Source organism: Tamandua tetradactyla, chromosome 15 (genome assembly GCF_023851605.1).
Source record: "Tamandua tetradactyla isolate mTamTet1 chromosome 15, mTamTet1.pri, whole genome shotgun sequence".
Taxonomy (NCBI): Eukaryota; Metazoa; Chordata; class Mammalia; order Pilosa; family Myrmecophagidae; genus Tamandua; species Tamandua tetradactyla.
In genome coordinates, this window is record NC_135341.1 from 7,224,599 (window position 1) to 7,237,262 (window position 12,664).

At 36.1% G+C, this 12,664-nt stretch overlaps 1 long non-coding RNA gene across 1 annotated transcript in view; it reads left to right on the forward strand.

The window, feature by feature from the left end:
- The first annotated feature begins 2,905 nt into the window (after positions 1–2,905).
- Positions 2,906–12,664, forward strand: part of LOC143657845 (uncharacterized) — a 123,354-nt gene continuing 113,595 nt past the window's right edge. The window contains exons 1-3 of the long non-coding RNA XR_013162969.1: positions 2,906–3,103; positions 5,036–5,194; positions 6,179–6,252. This is a non-coding gene — a long non-coding RNA (uncharacterized LOC143657845). The remainder of the gene's footprint in view (positions 3,104–5,035; positions 5,195–6,178; positions 6,253–12,664) is intronic.

Below are 12,664 nucleotides of genomic sequence, written 5' to 3' on the forward strand. Positions count from 1 at the left end.
TTAGTATCTAAAGCTGGAAAGAAATGAAAGTTAATCTGAAAACATCTTTCCCAGAGAGAAAGGGCTTTCTAACCATGCATCAGGAGAGCCTTGGTTAAGTTTCCGACTAGAAATCACCTTTATACTTTATCTGCAGCATTGGACCACATATCATGATGATCAGTAGTCTCCACAGGCTTTTGAAATATATACCAAGCTCCAAACTCCTCAGCATAGCAAACCCCAAATTTATGTCCACTTCAGTCTTTGCCATTTCAGTGATAATTTACTACTTGGGCTGAAGATAATAAGTAAATACTATATATTTCTACTCACTTACATGGATAAGAGCCTTCAATGACTAGCATACCATTTATTTTATAATACTGTAGCTCATGCCAGACACTTTAATCCTCTCACACCATATGTGCATTTGGCGGTTTAATATGGGTCAATATTTTTTTTCATTGCCTATTACTTTTGGATCAGAGTGCTTACGATAATTTTATTTTTCTGGAAGAAGGTGGGAGGTTGAAGAGTATGTGTGTTTAAGTATGTTGTGTATGTTGGGCAGGGTGATGGGGGTGCCTGAAGGTGTAAAGAGGGCATCTACAGGTAAAATGAAGAGTCTTAAAACTGACCTTACTGGTTAAAGAAACAAAATCATTTGATAAGCATTTTCCCCTAATAGTCCATGTTGCTGAATGAATGAAATTCATTAAAGCACCCTGTCATGAGTTGAACTGTAAGAAATGTTCAAGTCCTAAGCCCTGGTCCCATGAGTTTTAGCCTATTTGAAAACAAATTGTGATTAGCTAAAATGAGGCTAAACCAGATTAGGGTGGAACCTAATGCAATATACTGGTGTCCTTATAAAAAGAGACCAGGCAGAAAGACATAGACATGAAAGGGGTATACCATGTTAAGATCCAGGCAGAGATTGGAATGATGCATCTATAAGCCAAGGAATGCCAATGTCAAAAGCTAGAAGAGGCAAGACAAAAATCTCACGTAGAGGTTTTACAGGCACCATGGCCCCATTGAGAGCTTAATTTCAGACTTCTGGTGTCCAGAACCAAGAGACATACATTTCTGCTGGTTTAATCCTCGTTTGGTACTTTGTCATGTCAGCTCTAGGAAGTTAAGGTAATTCCTATCTACACAGCATTTGCAGGACCCTCTTTACCTCTTTAGAGATGACATTACCCAATGTCCAAACCAAGGTGGTGAAACTTATAAAATAGCCAGAAAATGTTGTCCTGTAACTCTAGATTGAAAACCTCCAGTAATAAAGAGTGAAGAAATGAAATGTAGTGGAGATGTAAAGAACTATCTATGTTTATTTGATGGACTTCTTTGTGGTCAATTTATCACCACCACGTTCAATCCATCAATGATTTCTACAAATTCTATCACCTAACCGTATCCTGGTCTGTCTACTTTAACTCCTTTGCTTGCGGTCTCCTTAATCCTCATCGAATCTCTGCCACACTTTACGTGGCACATTGCAATTATCTTCTAACTTGTCTCCCTGCCTCCACTCTTGCAACCCAATAGCTTCTCATATGGCAGACAAATTGATGTTTTCAGAACATAAGTCATTTCATGCCCTGCTCTCCTTAAAATATTCCAGGGCCTTTCCATCCAATCCCATCTGAGATTAAGATCCAAATCTTACCTAGCCTCTGTTCACTTTCCCAGAAAGCCTCCTTGGCTTAATTTCGGCTCCATAAACATACACTCCCTGCCACAAAACTCTTTTTGATGTCCCGTTGGTTGAACTCCAAATACCCTGTACAGGAAAGTTTCCCTTCACTACCCACCCTCCAACATGCACAATCATTCTTATTCCAACTTAACTTTCTGACCGCATTTAACTTATGTCAGAGCACCCATTACTATCTGAAATAATTTTTTATTTATTCAAATTCATTCATTTCTCTATTTGTTGATTGTCTGCTTTGCCTTTCGAAAATCAACTGCATAGCAGTAGGGCCAGGTCTGATTTTGCATACTACTTAAACCCTGGTTTTCCAGGAAAGTTTCTGACTTACAGAAGCTGCTCAAAAATGTTTATTTATTGGATAAATGGATGAGAATTCTAGTTCAATATAAAGAACTTCTGACTATCAGAACTTCTTCACCATGGATGATTCATCCAGAAAGTAACAAAACTCATGATATTTGTGTCTTGTAACCTCCAAATTCTCCTATTATCTAGAATAGACCTAGAGTGCAATAGGATTCATCACATTGTATTAAGGCCTGTTGTTCGCATGTCATTCTCTCTAAACTCTGGGCAGCATGAAGGCATAGATTGTGTATTATTCAATTCTGAATCTATAGCATCTATCACAGTTTTTCTCTATAATGGTACATAAGTTACTGAAATATTTCATTTTCTGCATAATAGCAGGGGATGACAAAGCAAGACCTATGTACTTTTTAAAGTGGAGCACAAACAAAAGCTGTAATAAGTACCTGCAGAGCTAACTTGAACTGCCTTGGCAGGCAGCTTAACTAGTAGCTGAAGGTTGCCACAGAATATTTTAATAATGCACAAAAAAATGGAATGGAAAAGGCAGTAATACTTTAAGGACATCTGGAAGTTGGTAAGATAAACTAGATGGGCATGGAGATCTCAGACAATGGAGCTACATGTAAGGTACGCTTTGAAGGAAATGTAACCTGTCGCTAGCTGAGCAAAGCTGACTGTAAGCCGCTCTGGGGAGGAAGCCCTGCTTGCTTGTGTTCATCTGGAATATTCTGAAAGGTCTCCTACTGCTAGGCCAGTAGCTGAGGTGATGGCTTTTTTCTTTCCTGCTCAAGGTTCCTTTTGCTTAAGAAAATCATATATGCACCAATGAGATTTTGTGTATTGTTGACGTCATCCCCCTACTTACCAATCATATACAAGCTAATGTGATTCCCAGAAACATGTAGTGGCAGAATAGATGGGGCTGGGTAAAGAGTGGTATTTATTCTATGATGGCTAAATGAATAGATGCTGCATGACAAGCAGATTTGAACTTAAAGGACATCTTCACTAGTTTTCTTTGGCATTCAACAGCATTTGGAAAAGAAGAGAATATTTAATTGCTTCACTTCAGGACAATAGAGTGTGGTAATGAACTAATGATCTGAAATATTTCATTTGGAGATTAATAACATGATCTGCATATTTTAGGGGCTTTCTCTTATCATTCTGACATCCTCATAAAGAAGTTTGGACTACACAAACACTTGCATTTGATTTTACGTTTCTAAAGGCTAATCTCAGTGCTGTTACGATTTAAGGAGCTTTGCAGTTTTCTTTTAAAAAAGGCATACTTCTATGTAATTAATATCATGAACACGATGACTACTGATGGTTTTAAAATGCTAGCTCAAATATTATGAACTAAACCTCTTGTGAATGCTCTCACATGCTTTTGAGTAGCTCTTAATAAAATATGACTGATGAAATCATGATGGATGATGCCCCTTCATTGTTGACCTTTCAAATTATAAATTGGCTTCACATCCAAACACGTTGATTAACACTATGCTCCATTATTAAACCTTCCTATGCAATGACTATGCTATGTTAAATCCATATAGAAGTTTTATGATTTCATAGATGAATTGTCTGTAAGCTAATTAAATACATGAAAACCTAGATGGGAAAATTAAGATCAGAGAGTAGGCATAAGAGTGTAAACAGCCCCTACTCATTTTTCCAGGTTGAATGATCTGTGTTAACAAGTGGTTGGATAGTAGTTGAACAATACTTTTTGATCAGTGCTATCGTTAAGAAAAATTGCAAATTAATAGAAGGCACGATCAAGGCTATAGCATTCTCTCTGCATCATTAGTCCAGGGATTTTGGAAATGGATGGTGAAGAAAGCAATAATGGAACACTGGATCATAGGCTTTCTGACTTCAAATGAACCTTCTAACCCTTTGGAAACCTCTCTCTGAATAATCACTCCTATTTATAATATTGTTAATATATTTGTTTTTCTGTTCCTTCCAGGAATAAGAAATTGATTATAAGGCAGCACATTCCATCTTTGAATACTTTGATCTCTTTGAAACATTTTTCTAATACTGACCTGAGTCTGTGACCTCACACTTCCATTCGCTGACCATTTGTGCTCTATAGCATCACAAAAATCAACTGAATTCCACTAAAGTATGAAAATTCATTTTTAAGTAATTATTTTAATTAGGTAGTACCCACTCATTTTCCATTTTCTTACATGTAAATAAGGCTGCTTTTTTTTTTTTTTTCTCAACAATTCCTTAAAGACTGGTTTACACAATCTCCATCTTCCTGGGGATTTTTATCGGAACAAACTCAATTTTTAAATATTCCAATCACATCCTGCCCACAACTAGACAGTACATTCTACTCTTATTTAGCTAGAAAGTTTTCTTTCTAGAAATCACTCAGTATATAGAAGTGTATAAAGCCAGACATACACGTAATTTGCTGTTTCTTACATTGGGAAAAACACAACATAACCATCAATAGCCACATTAGAACAGGGAGTAAGAAGTATAACTTAGAAGAGAAAACACTATAAGTACATGATGGATGAGCAAATGCTATAGTTTCTGAACTGTCAAATTGACTTCTAGTGGTTCCCAGTTGAAGTCTGACTTATACAAAGATGTGGATAATGAAAACATATTTTGCTCAAGCTGATAGCACTCCAGGTACAATCTCTCCAGCCTGAACTAGAGTAGGGCTAGTACCAGCTCTCATGTGTACTTCTCAGAGGAAGATGAGATTCAATATGCTTACACTCATACTCTGCAGTCCTGTCACAACATTGACTCATGGAGGCTTTGCAGCCAACTAAAATCTTTTCTTACACAAATTGCTATTTGCTTCTATCTTCCTCCTCCTGTATTTTTTTTCCTTTTGCTTTGATTTTCCCCTTTAACTCAAATAGATGGCTTTATATTGATCTCTACTATGCTTTATTAGGGTCAAATGATCATTTCAATATGTTGATATGGAATTGAAATTTGAAACTGTCATTCAACTGTTTATTACTCTGTTTTCAGCCATTCATGAATATGCCAATATCTTCAGTCAAATCACTGGCGAAATTGTGGAATCAAATAGGGGGCAAAAAGATCTTTAGTTGGGAGACTGTGGTCTAAACTGATCAAGATCTATTTACTACATCAACTCTGAAAATATACTGTCAATATTTTTGAAAGGTAAGTGATCTGAGGAAAAACAAATTAAGGTGGGTTTAAATGTGATCTGTTAAATCTCCTTATGAACCTTATATAATTATAGGTCTTATTTTGCCCTGATTTCCTAGACATATTTCTTGCCTCATTCTCAGAAGATTAAAAACAATGCCATAACTTGCATTTGTTCACAAAAATACTCCATATGTAATTTTCTATTGTGATGCTCATGGACCTTGTGCCTCATCCGGTGTACCAGGAGCAACTTTGGGTGCCACGTGGACCATGTATACTTATATAAACCTTGCAACGGAGTCACTTCATTTATTATTTTCACCAGTCATGTTAGAAACAGGTGTTTCCTTAAGCTTTTCAATGAAGCAAAGTAAGAATTCCTGAAGGGTGAGAGTGTTCTGACGGTGCGATTCATTTTCTTTCAAGCCATAAGCCCTGAAAAAATAAACAAACACATAAACAAAAGCTGTCAGGTTGGCTGTCAAATATAATTAGACTTATAATGGCTGCATGGACCTCAGTGTTTTTCTAACACACTGAACTGGGGCAGAGCATCGCTGAGATTGTGCCACAGGTGGATTGAACAGGCCATGAATAGAAACCTGATTGATGGAAGGTGCTCTCACTTCACATTGTAAGTATGTGGCAAAGGGTCTCCTGACAAAGTTCGCTCAAGAATAGAAGTTTAGTGCAGAGCAATGAAAAGGCAGGGCCTTCAGAATGAGGAACCTAGAGTTCTCTTCTTTGCTCTGGTGACTTATGTAGGACATCCAAACTCGAGGGATCTCCATTTTAATATCTATAAAACGAGGGGCTTGGACTAATCCCCTGTCAGGACAGCTTTAAATTCTATTATTCAAACTCCCTTATGTGGGTACCTTGAAATCAACCTGGCTCTAAGAAAGAATATTCAACTGAATCCAATTTTATTTTGCTTTGCAGTGTACATTTTGTCTGTATTGGAAATCAATGTTATTTTTGTACTTAATCTAGGGATCTCAGCAACTGGCAAGGAAAGTTAAGGCACGGTAGCAGAAGTTGGTGAGAAAAAGGAGGAAGATTCAAAGGTACATTACTTTTTTCTTAATGAATTTAGAACTGCTATGGGCTCAATCTAAGTAACTGATCTCTAAATGACATACACAACTGATTGCAAAAATCACCCTACTGTTGTACTTCACTGAGTTAAAATGTTTAAAGACTGCAAACCCAGTAGCCATTTCTTTCCTTCTTCTTTGCTAGTGTATAATCCTTGTTGATGGGCCCCACTCAAAGAGATCCATGAGAGCTGACTGTTAAATTTTCAGAAAATTTCCAAGCCAGTTTGTTAACAAGGCCATTATTAAAATTCAAGTTATATACTCCCAAATTAAATAAATTGACTGTTGCAAAAAATTGAGGGAATATTCTTCCCTCAAATTCAAACAAAGATCTGAATCAGCAAAGAAGTCAACAAGTAAAGTTCAAACAAATATCTTTTTTTTTTTCACTTTTGTATCCATTATTAACTCAAATAAAAATATCAACAACATCCATGTTGGGACTACACTCATCAGTGGCTACTATAGTGTGACAATGGGTAAGAGTTTGGGAGAAAAATCAATGAAGGTTTCTTTGTGAATTAGTTGGCTATATGGAATTTACAATAAAGAATATGGCAATTGGTATTATTTACAAATAATGTGCTATACATCCTTTACATCAATGAAATTTACGTTACATTTATATATGTACATACATTTTTCCCCTTAGCTATCTGTTTGTTAAACATTTACCTGCACATCACTGAGCTTGCCTTCAAGATTAAATCTAAAATCATTAAACATTTGCTTTCTCAATTCTTTTTGCAACTAGAGGTGACATTTTATCCTAGTTCTAGGCAATTATACTAAAGTGAAATTGGTTGAAGGCCTCTCAGAAACATTTTACTAACTGGTAGAAAGGGAAAGATGTGTAGAAGAAAGTCTCTGTCTCTCTTTTCCTGCCTTGGACATTTTTTATGACATCACTGGATACTATGTGCAGCAGCAGCCGTCTTGTGATCATGAGGGGAAGACTAGAAGAGTCATAGAGAAATTACTTATAGTCCTTGTTTCATAAAGTCACTAAGCTATCCCTATAATTACCTTTGTCCATGCTTCTTCTTTTTTGAGTTTCTGCATGTCGTTGTTATTCAAATATTCTCTTAATTGTAGTCAAAACCACCCTACCTGATAAAATGGAATTAGCTTCTCATTTTGGTCCATACTGCCCATGCTTCTCAAGTAATCTCTTCCCAAACATACAAGACTCTTTATGAAAGTGGTCACACAATCTTTTTGTGTTCAAATCACACTGGTCTTTTACTTTTATTTGAACATCCTATTTTTTCTTCTATACAAGATTGTTGCTAATGCCATTTACTGTGGGTGGAACACTCCAAAACGTTCCCTATTCTTCCTTAAGTAATTAATGCTTATGGACCTTTTGTCTTTTATCTCAAGATTGTTTCCTTGGAGAAGCATTTAGGAACACCATGTCTTCCCTCATCCTCCCCATTCTTGCTAATATTTATTGTTATAAAATGATGTCCTTTTCTTCTGTAGTATTTATCTTAGTTTTGTGTTGTAACTCATTTGAGTATTAATTATAATTAAAAAGATGCAATTTAAATATTTTTGCATTAATAATATTTTGTTTCTCTTATTAACAATATGAATAATTGCATCCTCAGTCTACTAATCTCTTACCTTGTCTTTCAGGAATCATCTTTTTTGTTTCCTTACTGCTGCTCATTTTAATCTCCTCTGATGGCTCCTTCTGAGTTACTTGCTCTCTTAATATTAGCATGCTCTCATTTCACAGTCACTGTATCTCTTCATTTCTTCATAACACACTTAGTCCCTCTGAGATCTCATCCAGTCTAATTTCTTTAAATACCATATATGATGACTTTGGGCCAAACTTTGCCTCTCAACTCCAGATTAACAGAAATCTCAGTAGTATCTCAAAATTGATGTGTTCAAAAAACTCCTGATCCATTGACCTTCCCTGAATCAAGGTATCTCTCCCTGGATGCCTTAGTTTGGATGTTTTTACAGCCTTAGAACTGTAAACTAGCAACTTAATAAATTCCCTTTTTAAAAGCCATTCCATTTTGGGAATATTACATTCCAGCAACTTTAACAAACTAAAACAATTATCTAAGAATGATACTAGGAAAATTCTAGGTTAAGGACAGGGAAGAAAAGTTAGAAAGGGGAGAATTCCATTTGTAACTTCTCTGATGTTCTTCCTTTCTCGTAGTGTTCTCTCATTGAGTTCCAACTAAAATATATAATGCCAGCATTCATCAACAACATGCATTTATGTTTGGGAGGGCATTTCTTAGTAACATAATATGTGAGAAACCTCATACAAATCCACTGGACATTTTCCATAGAAAACAATTGATAAACAAATACATGCACTTTTCATCCACTATTGACTTCTAGGGTCCATATGATACAACATCAGTTCTAATGTCAGACCAAGAAAGAATGTTTGTTTGGCTTCAGGTGACTAAATTTGTGGAATATTTACTTTATATCTGAGTGTAAAACATTAATTTCCTTAAAATTACCAAAATACTATCATAAAATATATATACTTTTCTTATAGAGTCATAACTTTTTCTTTCTCACATCCTTCCTCTCTCCCCACTTCCTTCTATATGCTTTAACTCTATTTGCATCCCCTGCCACCATCTCCCTCTCTTCCCTCATTTGTCCTCTAGTGAAACTATGGACTTGTGAGTGCAGGAATGAAAGCAGGCATCAGCATCTCCCATATTATACACAGGGTTCTGAGCACAGCATGCCTTTGGCCCAGGCAGGTGGGGGTGCTAAGAGAAGCAGGCTAGCCATCTGGAGACGAACATATGGGTGGTGTGGCATACATTCTCACAATTGGTGTCTGAGAGGTCCTGAAATAGACTGGGAAATTTCGATTCCTTCTCTTAATCATAAAAATAAAGGAATTTGAAAGGAGTACCAATAGGAGGGAACCTTGATTAAAGGATAAGCATAGTTTTACTAAATGTTTATGGTTGTCTGCATATTAACACTTTTAAAAAATTTATAAATATTTCCAATTTTATACAATTACTAAATGACTTAATAATAATAATTATTATAATAATACTAATAATACTAATAATACTAGTAATATAATATAATAATATAGTACTGCTGCTGCTGTGATTTTAATAGCTACTATATTAGCAGCTTAATGAGAAACTAGTTGTTCAGTATAATAATTCCATAAATTGTTAAAGAGTCACATTGAGGATTTTTTTTCTTTCTGTTGACATACAGGTTCCAAATCAGATACAATGAAATGGAATCACTGATAGTGGATGTTTAGTTTGCTAGCTGCCAGAATGCAATATACCAGAAATGGAATGGCTTTTAAAAGGGGAATTTAATAAGTTGCTAGTTTACAGTTCTAAGGCTGAGAAAATGCCCCAATTACAACAAGTCTATAGAAATGTCCAATCAAAGGCATCCAGGTAAAGATATCTTGGTTCAGGAAGGTCGATGAAGTTCAGGGTTTCTCTCTCAAGTGAGAAGGTACATGGCAAGCGAGGCGTCATCTGCAGGCTTCCTCTGTTGGCTTCCTGTTTCATGAAGCTCCCTGGGAGGTGTTTTCCTTCTTCATCTACAAAAGTCGCTGGCTTGTGGACTCTCTGCTTCTCGTGGCTATGTCGTTCTTCTTTGCTCTCTCTGAATCTCTCATTCTCCAAAATGTTTCCTCTTTTATAGGACTTCAGAAACTAATCAAGACCCACCCGAATGGGCAGAGACATGTTGTCACCTAGTCCAGCTTAACAACCACTCTTGCTTGAGTCACATCTCCAAGGAGATGATCTAATTGCAGTTTCAAATGTATATTACTAGATAGGGATTAGAAGAAATGGCTGCCTTTACAAAACGGGATTAGGATTAAAACATGGCTTTTCTAGGGTACATACATCCTTTCAAACCAGCATAGTGGGTAAAAGATAGGCACAAAATGGTGTGAAAAATGGAATCCATATTTTTGAAAAAAAACGCACCTCACCAGATTTATTGCAATCAGTAGTCATCTTTGGTGTATTTTTTAAAATTTTGGTTTAGGGGTCAGGATAGCTTGTTCTAAATCTTACTTTGATATTTCCCAGAGATTTAAGCAAATAACTTTGGTTTCTTGGGACTCTATTTCCTCATTTTAAAAATAACGAGCTCAAAATAAATGATCCTTATATTCAGATATTTTGCTATGGAGTTTATAATTCTAAGTTAACTGTAGTTGAAATTAAGTCAAATGAATAAGATAGAGCTATTGTATTGTACCCTAAAATGAATTGGGAATCATGTCAGAAAAATTAAATTGTCTAATAAAACAGATTATAACAATAAAACTGTTATAATTGTTAGAAATCTTTTCATGATAACTATTTTATTAGCACATCTTTGACCCTCTATAAAATTCAAAAAACAAGGCAGATTAGTGCCATGTATAGAGGGAAAAAAATATTACGTAGATAATCTACTAGGTTCATTTCTGGGCACAACATGTTCAGAGTTGCCTATATTTTACCTAGCCAATGAAAAACATGCTCAAGGAAGGGGTGTGATCAGAGATATGAAGGTGTCACTAAAACACTTAATACAAAGGAAGGTTGAATAGATGAAGGTCGCTATTCCCGAGGTACAAAGATCCAAGTGCGAGAGGGAAAGCATGATGCCTCACTTAGAACATCTGAACTACATTTAGGCAGAAAAAGAGTTAGGCCTGTTTTATGCAATATAAAGGAAGGCCAATCATTTATTGCTTGGTTATTTATTGAGTAAATATCATTCATGAGACAATAAGCTGGATGCATGGATAAGTTTTGAACCAAAGCAAATATGGTACCCATCCATATGGAAAGTTTAGTCTAGAATCTAATAAATCCCAGAAATAAAATAAAGTTATAAATGTGATAACCTGATTTTTAGGAGAGAAATCAATCTAAACAGGGAGATTAGGGAAAGAAAACCTTGAGATGGAATTTTAAAAAATTAATGAATGGAAAGGACTTAAGTTGGCAAAAATGATCATGTGTGTGTATGTGGAGGATGTGGCTGAAAGGATGACTGCTCTAGGTAGAATGAACAGCACGTTCTAAGGTCACATAAAGTAAGCAGGCATGGTATGACTGAGAAACCAGGCAGGTGGCTAGGGCACATAGATTGAAGGAGAGCATAGAGTGAGATGAGGCTACAAAAAGGAGCCAAAACATTTAGGAGTTTATGAGTTATATTAATTGTAATGAGAATCCATTGAAGAGTTTCATGCATGAGGATGGAGCATATGATATCATCATACATTTATTTGGAAAAATGCAGTATGGAAGAACTTTTAAAGAGAGGCAGAAGTGGCTGTGCATTAACCAGTTAGGAAGCTCAGCTCTCTGAACAAGAGAAAGTGTTAAGTTAGTCTTAAGTGGGGGTGACAGTCATGGAGATGGAGATAGGTGGATATAAACATGAAGGATATTTAGGAATTAATATCAACAGTAATTTCATTTGGAAACTGCATTGGTGGCGGGGGGGGAGCTGGCAATCAAGGCTCCTAGATTTCTGGCTTATGCAAAGGATGGATAGTGGTGGTTATGTCTTTCACTAATAAAGATTTTACTAGAGGAGACCAGGTTTGAAGACTTGGGTATAGAGATTGTGGGTTTGAAACAGGTCATGCTGAGTTTGCATGTCATGTTCAAAATTTAGAAAGGACCGAGTCCTGAAGCCCATAGCTTAAGCGAGTTAAGTCGCAGATCAGTATTCATGAAAGCCTTGTTTGTTGGGAAACTTTGGGAGAGAAAGGACAAATGAAGAACAACCTTTGCAAAAGCAGTTTGGCTCTTCTTAGTCCTATTCTTGCTTTAAACCAATGCCGAGGCAAGCAAAAAAGGATACCTCAGCAAATATTCTGTATGAATCTAATACAACTTTACCCAGCGGTCTGTACTGAAGGTTGAAACTGGTACTGGAAAAAATAAGCTTAACTTGTCTTCCTTGCTTGGCCCTAAGCCTCAGTACTTGTGATAATTCAAGTTGTTAATAAAAAGAGAACAACCTTTTCCCCTAAACAAACAATGAGATAAATAAACAACATCTGAAGAAATGCATAAAGCAAAACAAGTAAAGGAAATAGCTGAAAAAGGAGAAAACAAGGTCAATAAAAGCTATCAATCAGAGATGCTTTAAGAATGTAAACATTCAATATTGAAAAGAAAACAGAAACATAATTGTAGAGGCTGTTGAATATTTGCACACCCTTCATTAGGATGCTCAGTACAGTTAAAACTTCTTGAAGAGCCTTACTGCATTAACATACTGTGCCCGCAGTTTAAACAAAGCTGTTTCCAGTTGTCTGAACCACTGACTAACATAGCTCTGAATTCTGAATGACTGTGAGGATCTTTGAAAGTTATGT